Source organism: Pomacea canaliculata, linkage group LG8 (assembly GCF_003073045.1).
Source record: "Pomacea canaliculata isolate SZHN2017 linkage group LG8, ASM307304v1, whole genome shotgun sequence".
Lineage (NCBI taxonomy): Eukaryota > Metazoa > Mollusca > Gastropoda > Architaenioglossa > Ampullariidae > Pomacea > Pomacea canaliculata.
Window position 1 is genome coordinate 12,969,953 of NC_037597.1, and position 23,012 is coordinate 12,992,964.

Here is a 23,012-nt window from a genome sequence, read left to right on the forward strand (position 1 = left end):
ATGAGATAGCCATGGAAAATATTATCACGCTTAGCTGAATTTCTTATGATTGAGTCATATTACTAGTGTTGTTGTTGTTGTTGTTATAATATTAATAGTATTTTATTTTCCTCTCGCTCTCGGCGCATCTCTTTGCAATATGTTAAAGGGACACTACCGAAAAAAAAAAATCAAGAATTAGTCTCAGGGGTGGCTTCCCTTATCCTGCTCGAGTAGTGAGTGCATGGATGTGTAATACAAGTTCGTGAGTAGTGCGATCGGTAGTGAATAGGTGATGTGACGCAGAAACTATTCGGTAGAAATTTTATGAATACAGTGGTAATTTAATTGTGTGTAAAAAACAACACTAATGAAATTTAAGTGCCATGGTGGTGCTCTCTCCACAACCAATGCTAAGACCAGCATCAGGTGTGTGAGAAACGACATCGGGTTTTGCTCCGGAGTCATCATAAGAATGGGTAAAGCAACAGAAAAATCACATTTAATGTCTTCGTCGTGGTTGCAAAACACTGAAAGGAAAGTTGAGTTTTGTGTCTGCAGCGAAAACTTTCAAAAATATAATAATCCCATTTATACAATGGGTACAGATTTCAGATCAGTGCCACCAACACTTCAGGACTTTATGATGTTTCCTTTTATCACCACAACCGCCATCACTACCTCGGTTGTTATTTAAAGTTTATGAGAGTACAAAACTTTGTTTCCAAATCACTGGGTTAATTTACTACTAGACACCATATTTATCAAACTCTCTGTTACAAAGCCCATCCTCGAGATGCGAGCCTCTAAATATCACCTTACGATCATTCAGTCGCCTTACAGAAGTTGAAGTGACAGAAAGTACGGCAGAGAAGTCCTGCTTAGGTTGTCCAGGGCGTGTAAACCTGCGTTCCTCTGTACTTTCATTAGAGATGTCGTTTGCATAGCATTTAAGATCTCTAATAAATGAAAGCGCACCCTTCTTGTTTGGTGTGAGTTTCGCGCAGAGCCAGATATATATATACGCCGGAATAGCATTGTTCTTCATTTTACATCATTGACGGTGGTTGTCTTGTTGGGACTGTGACATGTACAGCTTGCCTGCAGGCTGGTGAATTGTGCTATGAGCAGATGAAGCACAAGACTGTGATACAAGTTCTTGGGTGAACTGTGTTGTTCTTATTATTAATGTCACTGATGCTGTTCCAACTGAACTAGCTTCAGGAGAATCAAAAACAAAAGTACCCCCCCACACACACACACACACAAGCACACAAAAAATGCGAGTCTTCTGGTAATACTGCCTTCATATTTTTTTTTTTCTGTCAGCGTCTCAAAGGATACCACCTCTCATGCAAATGTTATGCTCCCTTCCCCAGCCTTTGTCCTCTTCATGCCATATCTTGTAACTGTGATCGAGGTGCGATAAAATAAACTCTTGCACAAGCGTCTCGGAGAATTGTTTGTTGAGTATGTATTTCCTCTAATCGGCTTTGTGATCTTGTCGCCGTCCAGTTCCCACGTCGTCACAGAGTCTGACCGAGGAGCGAATTTCCAAAATAATGGCGTTGGAGAGTTTGAAGGATCCGGCAAACTCCCCGTCGTCAGGTTGTGATCAAGCCACTCAGCTTTCGACCGCTGTTCGCTCGAGCAGGAAAGGATGGGTTTGCCTAAAGGTTAGGGCAAAGGTCGCCGGACGTTTGACAGTATTTGACAGAGGGTTGTGTGGAGGTCACAGGAGATCGATGGTTTTCAATCGACTGATGGATTTACGTGTGCATGGGTGCGGTTAAGATGTTTGGGACCTTGTCGACATACAAGTTGCTATAACATGAGAAGACTCAAAATAGCAAGAAAAACAGTAAAAGCAAAAACACACGTTTGCCACAATACCAAGCACGTGCAAATTAATATTAGAAAAGATTTCAGTTACAGGGATAGTTTCGTTTACCTGAAACTCTTCTACCCTGATAACAGTTCTATTTTTATTTTATTGCCGAAGTTATTTTTAGTTCCGACAGGCAGTTTAGGCAATTTACTACAGTTTAATAAATTTTTCACTTCCACAGTGAAAGAACAATCATTGCATTTTGTAAATATTTCTGTTTGCAAAATATTTCTAGTGAATCTGTATTTTTACTATTTAACATGGTGAAGGAGAGGGGGAATAATTAAAAAATTATATATTGATTTCAACTGTACATTATATGTAGCTGGGCAACCAACGAAATATTGAGAAACACGCTGCTCATAAAACTGCCTGTTCAAAATGATTTCATTAGCAATTCTAAATATATAGAAATAATAACGAAGATAGACATCATTCAATCGGTCCTATGTTCCTCGAGAAGTAACAAGGATTATACTAACATAATTCAGCTGTGTTGTGCTTGTGTGTGTGTACTTTGTAAATCTTCCTGCTTCATGCCATTTCACATCTATTACAGGTCAGACACACTTACATTTATCACAGCTCAGACACACTTCACGTTAACTTTTCTGATTGAGACATGATTTACACTAACCTCTGATTTAGACACACTTCACACTATAGTGCCTTTCTGACATATTTTTTATTTTCCACCAAATAAAATTTCTGCCTCCGCGCAAAATCTTCTACTAGATGACACGTTTGCTCACATATATAATTATATATATATACTTTAAAAACACATTTCGCCGTGAGGAGGTAATCTCGATGCACTATGCTCGCAGGACTACAGACGAACCGACAGTTTGATACACAACAAAACACAATTAAAAACTTGGTAGCACACACGTTTTACAGCGACGAACAACGGCAGTAAGGATGAAGATGAGAAAACGAAGAAAGTGAGTAGAAGAGTTTAAAATTTACACAACTTATTACGAAGAATGTTTAAGTTTTGAGATTTTACACTATATATATATATAATCTTATAAAAGTATATTGAGGAGATATGTTTGCAGAATATAAAGCAAGCCCATATTTTTCGGCCTAGTTCTGAGCTACTAGAAAGTTCTGTGAGCTATGCGAGTGATTTACTCGACTCCAGTCATTTTTATTTATGGTATGTTGATGAGAAATTTATCTCCTCGTGAGAGGTGACGCTACGTTTACTAAAATTCCACTTCTAGTTCTCTTCTTCGATATTTGTACTGACTACAAAATATGATTCTATCCTTCGCCACATATTTATCATCAGTTTTGTCAGAGCAGTACACATAAGCGGTGATGGTGATTTGAGTAGACAAAAATTTCGATCTATTCATAGAATGCCATAACATTTTATAGCATTGTTTGCCATAACATCAAGATCGCCAGTACCAACAGTACCACCCGAAGAAAGATGCCTACCTGACATGGGAAAGGGGATTTAGATTTTATTTTTCTTCTCTATCTTTCCTATCCGAGGTCAACGGATGTCGACAGAAGAATTCATTTCATGGCAATAATCGGATGAGGCCCATCACGCCATGTTTATAAGAACTGTAATGTACCCAGTTTTGCCATCCAGAATTATCGCCGTGTTTTAGGGGTGGGGATTCACCCTTCTGATAAGCTGTTGTCTCAGCCGCTAGAGTAAACACGCGGGGACGTCCCTTTGCGATACGCAGTGATTTGTGGGTAGCCATCTCGTGCGTACATGCACACTTACCGCGCATGACAGGAAGTGGACGAGGCCACAAACTGACGTTCAAGACATGTCATTAGACGAGAGTTTTTATAGCCAATCACAAGGTATGGCGGTGATGACGCAGGATATGTACCTTGGGAATATTGTTTATGAAGGATCAGGATTCACCGGCACTCGTCAGGTTCCACGGTAGGTGGTGTGAAAGCTACGAAATGTGGGATGGACATAGTAGGATTTGTGTGTGGTTTATGCGAGAGATCAGCAATTACTAAAAGTGATGCCAGGAACTCCATGGTTTAAGAATGAATCATTCATTTAAAATAATTAGTTTGAGTCGTGAGGGTTTAATTAAATAAATGAAGCAGAACAGAAAGGAAGAAAAAGAGATGGAAGGACAAAAATATGAAACGAGAGTTTTTTGATAGACGGAGTCAGGAAAAGTTTTTTTTTTTTTTTTTTTGCTTTTTGGTGGTGGTTGAGGAGATGGAGGGATGGGAGAGAGAGACTGAGCCTGAAAACCCGACCCTTTTACGCCACTAGGCCCTTCTTGCCGCCACTTAGCGCAGAGAGCAGAGGTACAAGTACCTAACGAAAGTTGAATAATAATGATAAAGCTGTAAGAAAATCTAAGGATTCACCGGAAGTCTAGCGCCGGCAATGAATGTCATAGGCAATATCCGGCCTCATTTGTCTGTCTCTCGAGCCAGCATTTATTTTCAGACGTAGCATGTATCTCGAACTACAGCCGAGAATTACATTCCACTCCAGTTACTTAGCCTGGACCTTACTAGAAACGTTAGTCGTCTGGGTAAAAAAAGACAAAAAAAAAAAAACCTCAAACAAACAAACGAAGCATCAGCGTTGTCGGAACATTTTGTCTTGTGATCCAAATCTGAGACGAGAAGGAGGGAGGGATAGGGTAGTCTACACCGAGGAAGCTGGAAGAGCGGGGAAGAGGAGAAAGAAGTGGACTGATGTTCCATAGAGAGCAGACAGCGGATAAAGGCTAGACTCTCATTTAACGCATGTTGCTCAATAGTAAAAAGAACAACTTAATTATTTATGACAGTTTGTATTCCGACTACCGCAGACTTTTCTATTTTTTTAATTTCTTTCTCAAGAGACACGTGTCAGGTGGCGTCAAGGATGATACGGTATACCCTGCAGATAATGCTTTCGAGGGGATGGGACGAGTTGCGAACTATTTCCTAATATCACCAAAGTATTTTATGTCGACATGGGCCAGGTCAGTATCTTTCTTCTTGTGACAGAAGAGGAACATTTTATTTCCCTCCGATAACCGGTTTTTCACACTAGTGTTCAGGGTCCAGCTACACTCCGGCCCAAAAGAAGTGGCAGCTCTTCAGATAAGAAGATGCATGTCACGGTGTTAAAGGGCACTTCCGTCGGGTAACTGTTTTCATCTTTCAGTAAAAAGTGCAGGCCAGGGTGGGTCGACCTTTAGCCACCACGGTCCAGTTTCTGCAAACTAATTTGATTTTAGCTGAGAAGACTGAGACCACGGTTTTTTTTTTTTTTTAAATCCGAGATACACGAGACAAAAATCAACAACAATCTTAGCATATTCACCAGTTCGCCAAACACACACACATTTTTTTCTTTAATGTATGAAGGTAATTAAGGAGTTTTTAATCAGCCATCATCCAACGAGAGGTATTGCTGGACATCGCACTGACCCGTGCTGCCTGACGCCATTCGGCAGAGACTGCTGGTCACGTGACAAGGAGGCGCTTTCTTGCGGTCGTCGTCATCGTCGTAGTACAAAGCCCTCGCCATAGACATGTCACAGCCCATGATTGTTGCGATCTTCACAGTTGTCTGGAGTGTTCGAGAAGAGCAGGGGCACTTCAAAGAGCCGAAGACACCTTAGCACAATGAACACTCTCCTCGTGCAGATAAACAGAGCCAAATATACGACACACTGATAACACAGCACACGCGCACACATTACACTGACAGGTGTCAACAAGGGCAGCCACTCCTGGAAGGGGTGTGGATGGGAGGGGGGGGAAGAAAAAGCAGAATGAGAGAGAAAAAAATGAGATATTAAGAAAAGGAGGGAGAAATAGAAAGAAAAAAAAACAACAAAAAAGTGGTGTAAATATTACTGAGAAGTTTGGATTGTTCTGACACTGCAGGTGTCTAGAAATGAAGACCATAACTTCATGTTCTAAGGAACAATGTCTTCAATTATAAGTAACCATTTTTAGTGATCATTATTGATGATCATTACAAGTTATTAATACAGAGTGTTTAATAAAATACAGAAAAATCATCATATTAATTCTGGTGTAATTCTTCAAATCTTTCTGAAATTTTGATAAAACAATCTCTGACAGCTGAAATAATTTTCAAATGCGTAAATGGTGAGAGCATGTGTATGAGATAGAGAGGCATCAAGGTAAAAAATATAATTATGCACATCCCATAATATAAAACACGTTGCCATTGCTCAGAGCATCAATCGACAGCTCAGATTATTTTGCAACACTCGCGCACCCAGTCTTCAGACCGAATGGAGCCGAGAGCTGAAGAAAGAGAGAGAGGGGAGGGGAGGGGAAAGAGAGAGCGTTCAAAAGAAAAACTTGTCGGGTGCGCATAATCCCAAGAAGGTGTAAATCGTGTCCTGCAATCTTGCCTGTCATTACGGGTGGATGTCCATCTTGGATGCCGCAAGCACATGTCGCTGAGTTCAGCAAGCCAGTTTGCCAGTTGTATATCTCCAACGTCCTGTCTCAGTGTTTGTCATTCTAGTAGCTTCCTTCTCGGAGGAGAAGAAACCAAAGACATGCTTTTAAAGATGACAATCACTGCATCGAGTTTGACAACATCACCATATGCTGCCAATATCCGTTTCCTATGTACATACAAAGGGGGTGATAGATAGATAAACTTTACTTACCGAGAACATTTCGAAACAGTTGCCCTGAATATATTTTTCGTTTTGTGCACCTGTGCCAGAATTTATAAGGCTAGTAGTCTTTACAGTCGGGCAAAATACCTCTGTCGTTGGACTGTCATTGTTTTATTGTCCTTCTCTCAATCGTCCAAAGAACGGCAGAAAACATAGGGACAATAAACTGTAGCTGACACAAGCAGTAAAGCTGTTAGTGTGGGATGGAGGTAGAGGCAAGGGAGGGAGGAAAAGAAAAAGTCATAATGCTGCTGCTGCTGCTGCTGATGATGATGATGATGTTGATGATGATGATGATGACATGCTTCTGCTTCCTTCATTCCCTCTGTCAATATGTATTTGTGGTTTAATAATTTCCCATGATTATTGTCTAAAACGTTTTTCAAAAATAATATACAATTTTTGAAGAATATTTATCCACAACATAATGATGGTCCAAAAGACAATCAAATGTCCAACATGACTGACAACCACCAAACATAAGAACCTAGTGTGTCTGTCTACTTATTTTAGTTTTTCCTTCTTTCCTTCTTTCTTTGTTTCTTTCTTTCCCCTTTTTTCTCCCTTTTTCTCTAATTCCCATCCTATCCCTCAGCTACGTCGTGCGCGCGCCTTTGAGACCAATGTCTCCCAGTCGGCATGCCTTATAATGTAGGTGTGTGTGTGTGGTGGGTCTATCGGTAGCAAGTACGTGGAAAGGTGTGAATTATGCCCCCCTGGAATGCTGCACTTTCTAGTTTACAATGCAGGGCGAAGAAAATATGTGACCGTCGCAACAAAAGCGTTGATCGATTTATTTACTTTGTCTCAAAGGCGTGCAGGAACGATTGGGGTGGTGGTGGGGTGGGGAGGCGTCACGTTGAGGGGACGAGGAGACAAACACCGCTAGGGGGAGACACTGAGAGCCAAATGTGGAACAGAACACATGGCTTGGCGTTTGCAAGGCAATAGATTGCTTCTTGCTGCGTTGTTTCACAACTCGAGTCGACATTTGACTATTTAAACTCATTATAAGGCTATTATTGGGCTTGATGAAGGTTCATCAATGTCTCATCGTTCTGCACCTTGATTTTTGTGTTGATCCATCTTTTTGGTGAACCAGACCCTTGGGACATAAGTTCGCTCCAACGAAGGAACAAAATCTCAACCTAGCACTGGTGTTTCAGAGGCCTGGCTATCATTTAGACGCCATACTATCATTTCCTACTTAATATTAACTTTCCACGATAGTGAAGACGTTTTTCTCTCCTGTTGAGCGAAGGTCCTTTGAAACTGGCCTGGTACCCCCAACACGAGCCATTAAGCACAGCTTAAGGCGGTCTCTTGCGGTTGGTACCAAAGATAATCCCGGGTTGGTCACATTTCAGCAATGGTTGCCAAGTGAATGCATGGTGGCCTCTCCAGTTCCGCCTCTAGGCGACAAATTTTCTCACTCGTGAAATCGTTGAAAGATTTTTCATCCTAAAATCCCTTTTTAGATGGCAACCTATTGCGTCGAAAGGCTGCTAAATCGTTCTTTTTGTCCTCGTGATAAGCTGGGAAAGGGTTAACCTCACCTTAACAACGACCCGAAGAGTGTGTATGATGTCCTGAAAAGGTGTAAGAGAATACTGATTTTTTTGGTTGTTCAATTTGCCAGTTTTAGTCAGATGCTTGTCTACTACCAGTTAGGACAAAATAAAGACATCGACATTGGCCAAAGTGCATCCTGGCATTAATATGACAGGAAGCCTATTATCTTGCATACATAAAATCACAAAATTGTCTTAACAAAAACACACAAAGCAAAGGTGTTTTTGAAAGGGCCAACAGTATCCGTGACCCTTCTCCGACCCCAAGAAATGGTCATCACACAACGCACACAATCAAAATTCATGCATCAAATGTCAGCATATTTGAGAAAAACAAACAAACAAGTAAAAAAAAAAACAAAAAACTCTATTGTATCTTTCTCTGTGTATTCATTTTAAAGATTTCCCCTCAGACGTGACCGTCTCTGCAAATGCATTCAATATGACTCACAGAAAACAAAAACCCAGCAACACGATGACAGACGGAAGAAATAAGGGAGAGAAGAGGAATACATACCCTTCTGGGAGAACTTTGTTGGTCATTCATACTTCCTGGATCCTTCAGGGGCCAAAGAATAAGTAGGTCTACGTTTATGGGCGCTGGGTACTTTTTACCAACCCTCCTCCCCTACTTCCCTCCCCCTCGTTGCCATGTTGTCTTCGACAAAGGGCCATAAATCTCGATGGAAGGCTTGCTCCCCAATATAGAGCTCGCAGCGTCAACAGATTTGCACGGAGCGGATCGAAACCTCCTCGCGTCGACGAGAATAATGTCGTTACTTCGTGAGAACAGCCCCTCTACCCGGACCCTCACGTACCCGGGGAGGCGAGCTTTACGAGCGGGGCTGCCAGGGGTGGCGAGGGTTTACGCATCATGAAGCGAGCGCGAGGCTTTTGCCAGGAACGGGCTTCTCTTCACCGTTGTCGGGTACCTGGAGATCATTTCTCTGGAGACAGAGGACAGGCCGGTCTCTTGGATTACCAACGATCAGCGGGAACTGAGAGGTAAATGAGTGCGACCGGCTTACGTCACGTGTTTATAACGGCGTGATCGCTGCAAAGGGGGAGAAAAACACTGAGGGCAAACCGCTCGGTTAAAAAGCAAGAACCAACAAGTATCACGACAGCTATGAGTGTGGTTTCCTCCACTAGAACTTTTGCTAAAAGTCATTGGCATGGATGAAAACTGGAGCTGAATTTAAAGAGAATTTAAACAGCAGTGGAGTCATTCGTCGCTATGGGAACGTAATACCTTGAAATGTCACAGGTCTGCACAATTTTTTTTCATTCATTGTAGCTTGGGAGAAAAAAAAACTTCTGTATAATTTTATTGACCATTCTACTGTGACGACGACGACGACGACGACGACGATGATGATGATGATGATGCAGAGTTAAATAAATATGCTCTAGAACGAAGTAAGATTTGTTTGTTCGCTTCACTCTAATTCGCTCGTTCATTCTTATTTTCCCGCTAGTTCATCGGTCTTTCGTTCTTTTGTTGTTTGGTTTGGATTGGTTAGTTGGTTCGCTGGGTTTGTTCGTTCGAGGTTTTTGTTTGTTTGTTTGTTTGTTTTTCTTTTGACATCTGAACTTTGCTGTTCATATTTATTTAAGGTGACAGCCTCTATCTGATACCAGGCTGACCGCTCGCGAGGTCCTGACTGTCGTGTTTACGTCCTAACAGCCATGCCACCCAATCGGTTCCCAGGGTCCAGATTGCTTGCTGGCTTGTTGGCACCTCCCTAGGGTGGCGGGCGCTGCCCGCTATCTGTCGCTGGACCGGCGGGCCGCAGTCGTCAACGGGAAATGACAGCGATGAATCTCCTGCTCCGTGGACACCGCTGACCCGCAACCTCTCCAACAGATTACAGCCTCGCGATAACGACAAGAACTTCGAAACAACTCAAACACTGGGCTTACACAAGATCTTAGAGGGATGATTGCAGATGAGCTGTCACGTGGAGAGAATACGTAGGGATTTTTTTTTTTAGAACTAAAGCTAAAAGGAAATATGTCTGAAGAATGCCCAGTATGTCCATCAGGGTGTAGTGTCAAAGGTCATACATTTTGTACCACACGACAATGGTAGAATAACAATGAGGTTTTTCCCCAGTGAGGTTTGCTATCGTGAAACTGTAGGAGACGAACCCGCTATCTGTAGGACCGATCTCCAGTGTTGAGAAAAGTATTACGAGGTGCAGCAAGTTTATCACACCAAGAGGAGTCGTGTATCATGACCACTGCAAACAGCTGTAGCTATGTCCTGCGGCTCAACGGACTGCGGAGGATAAGATAACACTCGTGAGCAGAGCTCAGTGTCAACTGTCCTCTCACAGCGTGAAGGAACTCCACAGATGTAGGACTCGAGTTAATCACGACTTTTACACACAGTCTGCTTGGTTCACTTTCCACGCCACTGACGATAACATAAAAAAAAAAAAATTAGTCTAACACATGAATATCTAAAGTTATATAAAGATTAACGAAAGACGGAAATTAAAAGTGAGCAGGATTTTAAACAATATGACCGGACAATTATTTAAGACTCTTCGAGCGCTTCACTTCTCTGACACTTTTCAGCTCTCTCGCCTGAAGTACTTGCTCTCCACCTACCCTCCCCAGCCTCCCCAGCTCGTCTCTGTATAATCGATGACATCCTTAGAGGCAAGTGTGAAAGAAGCGCTGGAAGGCGGGGCCTAGCGCGACAAGGGAGGAAAATCATACGCCACGGGAGATAACCGCTGACAGAGGGCAGGTTGTGAGGAGTCGAGGTGTCAAGCCGCTGGGTGTGGGACGCAATGTGAGGCGAGCAAAGGATGATGGGAAAATTAGCCTCCCTCCGCTGCCTCACACGTCGACAGCCTCGTGACGCTCAAAAGGCTTTCTGTTGGCATGGCGGGAGGGGCAGGGAGGTGAGGGAGAGGGAGGTGAGGGAGAGAGAGAGTGTTACACCGAGTCAGCAGCCATGGGTAGATCACGGAGAGCTAGTTCCAGCCAACAAACAGATGCCACATCCACAGATAAGTGTGGAGACTGTACCCAGGATTCTCTCTGTCATGGCGACGAGGGCTTGACTGCAGCGTCTTGGTCGAACCAAGCAAGTGTGTGAAGCTGATAACGTATGACAATATATTTATACAAAAATTAGTGTCACCTCCAGGTGGGTTTGCTTTTCTAAGGCATATTTGCTGTTCAATTATCTTCAGTGGCATTAGATAGTCGCTTGGTGGGCCTGTTATTCATTCGCTCTTTTCCGTACAATGCATCTCGCGTTTTGAAAGGAAAAGTCTGTCCACACCTATTTCAATAGGAACGTGTGCAGCAGGCTAAGATAAGCTGTTAGCATAGGTAAAGCCATTATTACATTATCTCATTTGAAATTTTATTTATATACTTTACCTAAGTTCACCAGGCCAGAAAATGCTTTCAAAAAAAAAAACCAAAAAAAAAAAAAAAAAAAAAAACAAACAAAACAACCTAGAATAAAATAACATCTTAAAATTATGAAAATAATAAATATGATTCCTTCAACCTACTCGATGATTTGTGTACTTAGTGCAACCATTTTATTATTTATTTATTTATTTATTTTTATTTATTTATTTTATTATTATTTTTTTTTTTTTTGCATTACGATGGTCAAGGGACTTCCCTTACTTGGAAATAAAGTATGCTTCTTTGTAATAATACTAAAAAGATAAAAAAACTTTAAGTTTTTAATTTTTTAATTACTTTTAATTCGTTTATTATTAATATTGCTTAAATATCACTAGTTACTGATTCATGTCTAAAAAATGAAAGAACAATCTCTGCTTCCTTTTTTTTCTTTCCATGCGTTGCTCATAGTTATGTCAAGGCACGGTTGGCAAACCATTACATGCTTCACCAAGCACACTCGCATCCTCTCACTCTCTCTCACTCTCTCACTCTCTCACTCTCTCTCACTCACACACACACATTACAAATTCTTACGTAAATTCACACACATCACAGGATAATAATAATCCCGACTTTAAATCCAGAACTGAGGAAGTACGAGTTATCAGGAGGAAATCGAGAAAATCCCTATAATAGAGTGTTAACCTAGTGTTCTATAGCCTCGTTCTGGTTTCAAAATGGTGGCTGCTGTAATGCCCGTTGTCTGGAGGACCGCAGTTGCTAGACATAATAAATGTTAGGGGGAAAGCGCCGATAGCCGGAGTTACCTCCTCACCCTGGCTTAATCCTCGTCCAGACGACATCATAGACCGACTTGGCAGTATCAGTGGGGAGGGAGGAGAGGGAGGAGAGGTCGGGTGTGTAAACAGGTCTCCGGACAGCTGCTTGTCGTCCATCCGGCTAAGACTCGTGTGAAAACACACAAACCCTGCCCCGGGTCCTTACCCCGTCTACTATACCTCTCTTCGATGAACGGTCGGAGGAGAGAGAGAGCGTGAATGACTCTTAATATCCGACAACAGAGAAGAAAAGGTTCCTAAGGTTTCGCCTCCTTTCCTCTGCCGACTAATTAGAACTGAAATAAACTTCTTGGCAGACAAAAAAAAAACAAAACAAAAAAAAAACCAACCAAACAAACAAAACAAACAACACCCCCCCAAAAAAAAACAACAACAACAACAACAAAAACAAAGCAAAACAAAAAAGACATGTTCTGCTGCAGCCAGTCGCATCTCTCATCGTCATTTGTAAATGTTAACGTCGACGAAACTCCTGCTAGTCATCAGTGGACCAAACATTCATCTATCTTCCAGAATCACAACATTTATTTCTCTCGTCGCGATGCAGCGACTAAAAGTAACTCGTTGTTCTGTTCTCCCTCTGAGCATGTCCACGACCATCTCCTCCGTTATCGACTGCTCACCTTTGACCCGCGGTTACTTTTGTTTCGATGTGTTTTTGTCTTTTATTGGAAGGACAATACTCCATTCAGAGGCCGCCTGGTCCATTCTGCGCGGAGGAAAACCAAGAACTCCCCCGTACCATTATTAGTGTCCCTCAGCAGTAATGGAATCAAAGACCAAGATCCTGCGGTTCCTTTTGTCACGGCTGAAATTGATCCTTGTCAGGCCTGGCGCATGCGCACCCACTGTCGTCCTCTGACCCCTGAATAAATTACAAATTGAGTCTCAATAAAGTGGTATTTATTGAGACCTCGGGGCCGTCCATAATACCATTATTCCCAGCGCCACAACGCGGCAGGCTGTCAAAGACCGACAAGATTAACCGAGGATCGGCGATTGTTTAAGACGAGCCACTGAGCATCCGATCCCGACCTCATTTGCATGAGGATTCCATTTGATATGGCAGGAGGAAGGAGTATTAGCAGAAATATTGTCACAGTCAGCGAGGAGGGGAATGAATGGCCGGGTATGGGAAGCAACTACGTGTTTTTCTACCATCTGCTCCCATAACAGTGCCGGGAGAGGAAGAAGAAGGAGAGAGAGTGAATGTGTGAGTGAGAGACAGAGAGAGAGATTTAAGTCCGTGGTGAGGTAGAAGTGGAGGTGAGAAGAAGAGAAATCATTTGATCATTACAGAGAAATCGCTCTTTTGGTGGCGGGACAGGGGCTGGAGGGCCGGTGGCGCTGGTCGAGGCTTCGCGAGATCTTGACACGGCGATTGTTGTCACTTAACCCCACGCGGCATTAATATTCTATCAGCGCGGGCCTGGCAATCTGCAGGCCGCCGCCATCTTGTTTACCCAGCCCAGCCGCCATTGTCCGCCGTGTTTGCGGCCATTGAGAGAGCTTCTAGAGGGACATCACTCTCGCTCAATGGGAAGGTCTCGTACACACCAGAGCCAGTATTTACCTACACGTACGAACAAACTCGTTGGAGCCATTTTGATTGCAGCGGCTCCTCCAAATAAAGTTTACAGCCTGATGATTAAAACATTATCAAGTAGACATCGTCAGTTAACGATTATCATTTCAAAATTATGATGTCGCCTCGAAATTAAGACTTCTTTTTGACCTGCCATGAGGGAATCTTAATATGAAAAGTCGTAAAAATTGTGCAGTTCAGACAGAAAGCTGATTTTAATAATTTAATTGACAAGTAAAATTAACTTTTGATACTTTGTTTCTTTTTGTGTGTATCACTCGCAATGTTCTATTGAGTGAAAAGTTCAAGCTGGTTGTTTATCATGCTGTAAACAGCTCGTCTTCGAAATTCAGGAGAGCTTTGTAAATTTATAAATGGAATTAAAATCTGTTTCTTTATTACTTTGTGAAAGCTTTATCTGTCTTTCTCATGGGCATGGGACACTGTATGAGAGCAGAAGTAAATGCAGCGATGTGTAGAAGTTTCCGATTCTATTATTATATGAACGCATAATTCTCCATGAATATAGCTGAGTTTCAGGTTTAGTATAAAACGATGAAGACAGAAATAAAATCTGAAATACTAAAATGACAACTGCATTCATAATACACATCTAAAAGTAAACTAAATTAACAAGTAAATAAATAAATTCCACAGAGTCACGCTGAGCGCTAATTGCATAAATAAAACAAATGTTACCGAGGAAATGAGAGCAAAGAAATGAAGTCTTGAGAAAGGAAGAAAAAAATTTACCTTCGCTGGTTGAGTAAGCAACTCCGTATTGCATCTTCCATGGATGGAAAAAAGGAGAAGCATAATGATGGAGAATAGAAAGAGAAAAAGACAGAACAGATGATGATGGCTATTATTATTATTATTATTATTATTATTATTATTATTATTATTATTATTATTATTATTATTATTATTATTGGCGGTAACAGCAAGGACGGGTGTTACAGCTTGTTGAAAGGTAAGGTGTGACTTTAAAAAAAGCTGTGGCCGCTACAGCAAGATGATAGAGCCTCTAAATTCCACATCCACCCGCTTAACAAGTGTGAGCAGTGAAGACCACTTTTCTTCTTACACCAACACACCCTCTAGACACCCTTCCACCCTTTCCATCCCCCTTCTCACCCACACACACACACCTCTCAGTCCGGCTCGCAGGTAAACATCAATGACGCCGGCTTATGGGTCATTGCCGTTTTGTCGGCACAATTAAAGACACCCATAAAGATCTGATTTACGACTAGTGTTTATGGCCTTCAGTATCAGCTACAGTCCTTTGATTCTATAGTTTACTTGCGACGTGTACGAATAGTTACTAAAAGGAAACCTTGTGAGCTCTGCACACACACACACACTCGTCTACACACACAAGTGCGTGGGTAAGCGTGTACACCTGTGTATATCTATGTGTGACCATTTGCGCGTGCGTGAGTGCACGTGTTTGTGCGCGTGTATGGGTATGTGCTTGCATGTGTATGTTTTTGTTTCTTCGGCAGAAACGGACTGAACTCGTCTCTACCCTCAGTAGTCAGCAGCTGTGATCAACACACTCGCATTATAGTCACAAACTCTTCACGGAGTGTACTACAGAAAAGCATGATTAACACAGTATACAGCCACATGTGGGTGGATGAACGAATGGGTAAAGGGGCTAAACGGGTGCATATAGCATGGAACATTGACAGAGAGGAAGGCAAAGAGAAGGAGAGAGTGACGTATGTAGCAAGCACAAGACCCCTAAACCCCTTCATGACCTCCCACCCCACTTTCTTTTTTTTTTTTTTTTAAAAGTGCCACCCTGCAATCTACCCAGCCACGCTCCGAGAAGTTTTGACGTGAGCGTCGTCTGCCTGCAAGGGTCGTGCAGAGAAAAGAACTTTTTGACAGGTCAAACACAACCTTCTTAAAAGGCTCCTCAGACCTGACAGCCTAAAAGGCACTGGTGAGAGCTATTGAGGCAGTCAATTGGAGCCTCGTTTTGCATCGATCTGACCAGCGGTTCTTGAACACTTGACATCAACATACTATATGGCTGGCTTCCTGTTTGTACTGGCAAGCTGTTGGTCCTTATCGCACTATATGATATTCTGTTATCGCTTGTCATTGTCATACTATGCGACTTCTTGCCGGCACAGCCAACCTATCTTTGCTCTAAGTCTTGTCACCTTACAAAACACACTGTCATACGAATAAACTGTGTTAAATATCACACCATATAACATTTGTAAAAAATCTGTGTTTGTAATTGTAATATTTATCAATTTTCCGTACCAGTTGTAATGAAGCGCAAACAAAGATCAAAATGACATGGAAGTCAAATCGTATAATGTTATTACACACATTAAATACTTTTAAAAAAATCTCCACATCCGTCATTGAAATAAACACCAGTCACATGGTATAAGTAATTATTTTACCTAGAGGGTTCCATACCACTATAAAGCACGAACACCATAGTTGTCAAGTTTTTGTTATAAACCATTTCACCGCTAGTAGTTTGTACCTTCGAGATAAGCCAACTGTTGTTTAACCGGAGTCTAACATACAATTAAGCTAAACGCGGATAGTAGAACATTCAGCTGTTATTAGTTTGTCACAAAAGTGTGTAGTGAGTTCTTTATGTATAATGTATACAATATCTACACGATCAACCTAAATTCTGACTGCTGACACCGCAAGGTTGAAGTGGAAGGTCGCAGCCAGTTCGAGAGTTTTGAATATACACTAGTAAAGTCTTGCCCCTTCATAGTCCCCCATCAGCAAACCGACATTATGACGTCACGGGAAATGAAGTCTCGACCCCTCGGCAAAACCCAGGTGAGAGTTGGATTATTCAAAGGCTTGTAGCTCATGAACCCAACAGATTTGTTGTGAATTGCTATCTTTGAAGAAATTAAGAACCTCAATTTAAAATACATTTGCGCTCGGGTTAGCCTTTAAGTGTTTTACACGGCATTCCATTCATTTTACCGACTGACAGTATCAATACGCTCTTCTAGCCACCCGGTTATTGCAGGCAAGCAATAAAAATGCTGAAAGACCCAGACAAGACACACACACACGCACGCACGCACAAATGAAAGGGTATTTGGACTGTCTTCGTAAGCGCATGTCATCTGCTTTTCTACTCTCAAACGTGCACGCGCCTGTTCATACACACACAAAATACTCACCTAACCAGGTATCCCATCAACCGTCCATTTATTCAAATATTCAAAATATTCAAGAGAGGCAAAGTTTGCATGACAGAGGGAATAAGGGGAGTGTGATAGTCCAAGACATGTGCACGTCCTGTAGTGTTCTTCTAGTGCTGCTCTAGTGTGTAGTGATGCCGGCGACACACCGACCGACGATGAACTGCAATCACTCCAGTCATCGAGCACAGGTGAGCACGACGGGCAGGTGAGAGGGTCCAGGGTCCAGACTCGGCTGCTGTGCCTGTCGCACTCTATGTTGTTATTGTGTTCAAGAGGGACTTGGGGTGTGGCGGTGCATGCAAGCCCGAGGGTGGACATTCTCCAGTGCTTGGAGGACAACAAGGTGGTCGCCTGATATGTAAGCCGCTGTGATTGATCGAGAAGAGCAGAAAATAGCTGTCCACCATAGACGGAACGACCACTTCCGAGTGCTTAGCTTCTTCACGTTCCACAGCCGGGTGCGATGCTACCCCACTTCCGTGCGGCGCTTGATTGCTATAGATGCGCATCACGTTTGGTGAGAAGTGCATGAGACACAAGGCTACAGGCGAAGCTCGTGCACACAGGCCAAGGGATACTTTATATTTATGAAAGGGAGAATTTGGAAAGGATATGTATACATAATTACTTACAGTCTGTTTACTGTTTGTTTCAGTTAAGGGAGACCACTCAGCCCTGGAGTAATGGAGTGTTAATAAAGAACATTAAAAAAAGGAGAAATACAGAACCTGAGAGAGAGAGCCATGTAGATACAAACTACCTGTCTGTTCGTCGGTGTGCCTGCCATGGAAATACAATTTTTGATATTTAAGAAAGAGAAAGAAGGTAAGAAAGAAATAAAGAAAGAAAGAAGGAAAAAAAAAGAAGGAAAGAAGGAAAGAAACATAGTAAACCTTTTTAAACGCATGTAAGACGCTAACCAGAACGAAAATGAAATTTAAAAAATCTAATAATTAAAAAACGCAAAAATGAGTTTGAGCGAGGGCGAGAAAGAGAGAAAGAAAATGAAATTCCAAGGAAAAGGCAGAGAAGAGCAACTGATGAAGGTGTTAATGAGCAGGGTGAGAAAATAGTACCGAAAAATAGTACCGACATTTTTACAGACTCCGGCAGATACATGAGAAGACAAACCAAAGCAGCTCATGCACCGAAGCAATCAGACAAGAACACGGCAACAAATGGCGCCCTCCCCGCCATGGCGCTGGCGCCTGCGACGTGACGTAAATATTCCAGCATGGCGCGCGGCCACGTTGACTTGTATCCCGTCATGCACCTGCCGGCCGATCAAGAGACAACACAGCGAAGCGTGCAGGAGATTGGCTGGCCTGATCGCTTGCTGATAACCTCGCTGATTAAGATGGATTGCGCCAGTGTGGGACAAAAAACCCCTGGCGCCTTCTATCTGTCAATGGCGTCTGTCCCCGCGTTCCGCTAGCCCGGGCTTCATTTTCACTTTCTCTGGCTCTTCCCCTTCCTACGGAAAGCGGAGGTTGTCAAAGCTGGGCCCTGTGTCTGGGGCTGACGTGACTGGGGTTTAGCGATGTCCAGTCACTGTCTCCATTTTCACTGTCCTCCCCTTAACCCCCTTACACTCCCTCCCTCGTCCCCGGGTATCGTTTGCGATCGTTTGTCTGACATGTCAGATGGTAGTTAGGTGTTTGTAGGTATCAACGCGCTGTATTCTCGCTTGACTGCACCAAACAAACATGCAGACAAATTTTATGTCCATGAATGGCGATGTTCTGTTGAAAGTTGATTCAGTTGGAGACAAACATTTATTTCTCTTAGAAAATAATTTTGAAGGGAGAACATGCAGATTTCCTCTTGTCTGAGCATCTCGGACAACCGTTTGCTGAACTTACGATAGCCGAGTGGTGTCAAAATATATATATATAAGTAAACATTTATTAAAATCACACTTCACTAGACTCGATTCCTTTTCTAAGATATTCTTTTATTGTTCTTCAAATGTTCTATCAGTACTAAACTATCTTTCAAAAAATTGAGCTCGGAATGTAATTTATGGCTTCCACTATTAATTTCTCTTTCATGTATATGAAAGGTCCTCTAATCATTTTCGAGGACGCCATTTTAGTCCTGCATACTAAATAGGTCTCAGGTTGTAAGCACCAATCGGTTGTGTTTCCCATTTGCACCTCTTTTGTTTTGCATCCACCAAGAAAAACGAGCTGAAAAATTTATGCGTATGCTTTTCTCAGAGATTTAAGCAGAAGTTTGTACAATGGTAATACAAAAATTGGAACCATTCAGACTTTTGTTTAACGAAATCATATCCAGCGATACTGGTTAAAGCTCTATAAAAAAATTGCTTCACTTCACTTCACTTCAAAGTTGTTCGCAATGAAAGAAAGGCAACAAAATAAAGGTAAAAGCGTGGCTTGAAAAAAAAAAAAGGAACTGGAATAAACTTATTATCATGCTCGAAATTTGACTCGCACAGGACACCATACTTTAAGGCCCCTTATGACATTGTGGGCTTAGGATATAATACAACAGATCAAGTCCACCATTGTTGACATTACGCATCAAGATCAGGGGGAGGTAATAATGGTGGCTCTGGTGCTTAACCACTCGACGCCATCTTTGTGGCGCTCTTGTCGACAGAACAAACAAAATGTCTGCGAATCGAGAGGGTGTCCGGGAGCTCGAATTACTAATCAGAATGGTCGTTGTAAAGGTTTTGCGAGTTAGAACTTACCACTGGCCATGGCCGCGATCCCTCCAGCAATGGCGGAGCTGTGGGCGCGGCGAGTTCTGCTCAAGCAAAGCTGTGTGTTTGCGATGATCCGTCCGACTCAATCAAGTATTGGTTTACCTGTTCAGATAGGACCTCTTGTCTAGTCGGTGTAGATCTGTGTTCACATGAAGAGAATAAATATGGCTGAGACATCGCCATTTGTGCATGTACACAAACAAACCAGATCACGAAGTGCGGTGTTTAATATTCCAAACTACGCATCAGGCTGACAGACTGATAATAAAAATACTGGGTCTGTATCGCCATTTTTATCGTGTCACTGTATTGTCACTATTAAATTGTGGAAAATTATTCACCCTTTTAACCAAGCAAGCAACCAACCAACCAACTAAACGAACGAACAAACCAACCAACCAACCAACTAAACGAACAAACCAAGCAACGAACCAAGCAACAAACCAACGAACGAACGAACGAGCCAACCAACCAACCAACCAACCAACCCAAACCAACCCAACCAACCAACTAACTAAACGAACAAACCAAGCAACGAACCAAGCAACAAACCAAGCAACAAACCAACGAACGAACGAACGAGCCAACCAACCAACCAACCAACCCAAACCAACCCAACCAACCAACTAACCAACCAACCAACCAACCCACCCACACCAACCAAACAACCAACCAACCAACCAACCAACCAACAACCCAACCAAACCCAAACCAACCAACCAACCAACCCAACCACCAACCAACCAACCAACTAACCAACCCAACCAACCACCCACCACCCCAAACCCAACCAACCAACCAACCAGCCCACCCAAACCAAACCAAACCAACCCAACCAGCCAACCAACCAACCAACCAACCAACCAACTGAAAAAACGAACGAACGAACGAACGAACAAACATTAGCGCTGTCGATGCAGATGACAATCAAGAACTATAACAGTTCGATCAAAATATTGTGTCATTCGTTGTGCATTGTGTTTCGTCCAACTACAAGTATATCTCAAAGATTACCTACCTTTTAAGAGCTCTTCTGCAATATCTTCGTTTCTCCTCTGTCAGACATCAGTCATGTTAGTGATGTAGAACTGCGTGGTCCCCCTCCTCTCTCCACTACTACCACTACCCATTTGTCTTACACTAGTAACAAACTTTGATTTGTCAACAAAATTAAGAAAATACCAAGAAAAATATGGCGCTTCATCTGCAATGATAGCCAGACTCTACTTCCCTCACACACTTTTTTTCCATAATATAAACAGATAACTCTTATGTTGCTTATAGTCTAAACCCATGATGAAAATTTTTTCCATGTCAAGATGAAAGGAATAAAAAAAAAATTATAGGGTGTGGGGTACAGTGGAGGCTGCTAACCCGTAACAGCGACGACTAGCCATGATAGCCATGCCAAGGAACACCAACGCTTCTAACGGATCATAGGGCTAGAAGATCAAACTGTCAAAGTTCGGGTGGTTTCTTGCAGCTCTGGGCGGGTGAACGACAAAAGACGCGCGGTCTCTGTACACCAGACATTCGCCAACCGCAGAATCTCCGGCATCACGTCACACAGCGCCAATCAGGCGTGAAATGTCGCGATTTTGTCTCATTCAGCTCGACCGAGAAGCCAAACCTTTTGAATTCTGCATCACACTGGCTCAGACGAGGAGGTCTGCGTGGTTGCGACGCACCTGGCTGGCGAGGAAGGGAGGATATAGGGAGGGAGGAGCAATCCATCATTAGGAAATGGGAGAAGAATTACTTAGTCACAAACAAACAGGAGGCTTCGACGAGCAAATAGAAACACTAAGGAACAGTAGAATAATAAAATAAAAACTGAAGGCTTTATTTTTATAAGGTGTTGAGGAAGAAGGGTGTGTAGCAGTCAAAGAAATGGCTTTGCCTTGACTGTAGGGTCACAGTCACGCTGCCTGGCTAGACCAAAGAGCACGAGGGGCTTTGTGTCCCCCTCCCAGGATAGATGGTGCTTTCATGGAGGCGATGGCCTCCCTACCTAACTCGTGGCGTGGCCATTGCTCCGAGGCGCCTGACTTTTGTCGAGCTTTCTCGTGTCGGACCAGCCACACAGGTGCACACGGCAACTCGCCCCGGGCCGTCTCTTGGGTTCATTCACCGGTCACCCAGCAAGGACCGAATGTTCGACGCTCCATTCTTCCGTTGCACTGCGTTTTTTTGGGGTTTTTTTTTCTCAATGTATTAATTATATACTCCTTTACGCCTACAGGTTCTTTCAGAAATCCTGATAACACCTTCATGTTTTTTTAAAAAATAATTTCTTTTCTGTTCTTCTTATTTGCCAATGTCATTCATATAAAGGTCTATTTCTGTCAGAAGTCTTGGTTAATTCATCTTTTTTCTTTCTACTTTTCTTCTTTTTTTTCCTGTTGGCCAATTTAGGTATGCGCAGGTTGAAGTCTGGTAAGACTAGTCGCGGTGGTCGTAAATATCCGGGCAGGTAATTGCGGGTAATTGCAATACGCGGTCAGAGATTTGTTCTTGAAAATTGCATGATGCAGAATTCTGGAAATGCAGTAGCACAAACAGTATTATAATAATTATTATTCGAATAATTAAATGAGGGACAAATTGCTGCTTGGCAAGGTTGAGTACTCTTCATAAATGTTTGAAGAGCATTCCTATTCTTACCGTACAATTCTTCTAGAAAAATGCTAGCATGGAACAAAAAAAGTAAAAAAGTTTCATAGTCATAGAAACTGTATATTTCATCTTTTCTGTTATATGTCGATCATCCCGGAGAGTGTTCACAGCAAGAAAATTGTTGTCAATCACGATCTCATAATTTGTCTCACAGCTACAAGATGTGACATTGCTGTCCACGTGTCCTGACTTGAGCTGGCTACAGATATTACGAATATTAATTTCTCATAAAATATCACAGCTGCGTGTGCAGTAATTATGTATTGGGTTTCCATACATAACACACGGAACACACTTTTTCTAACATTAACTGCATAATCAATGTTCATAATCAATGGTGACCACGATATTATCCTGTACTAAACACACATTACAATTTTACACAGTATGAAATAAAATTTGTGCAAAATGATTTTTTTCTTTTTTTCTTTCGCTATTCTTATTTTGATATGTTATAATTTCGAT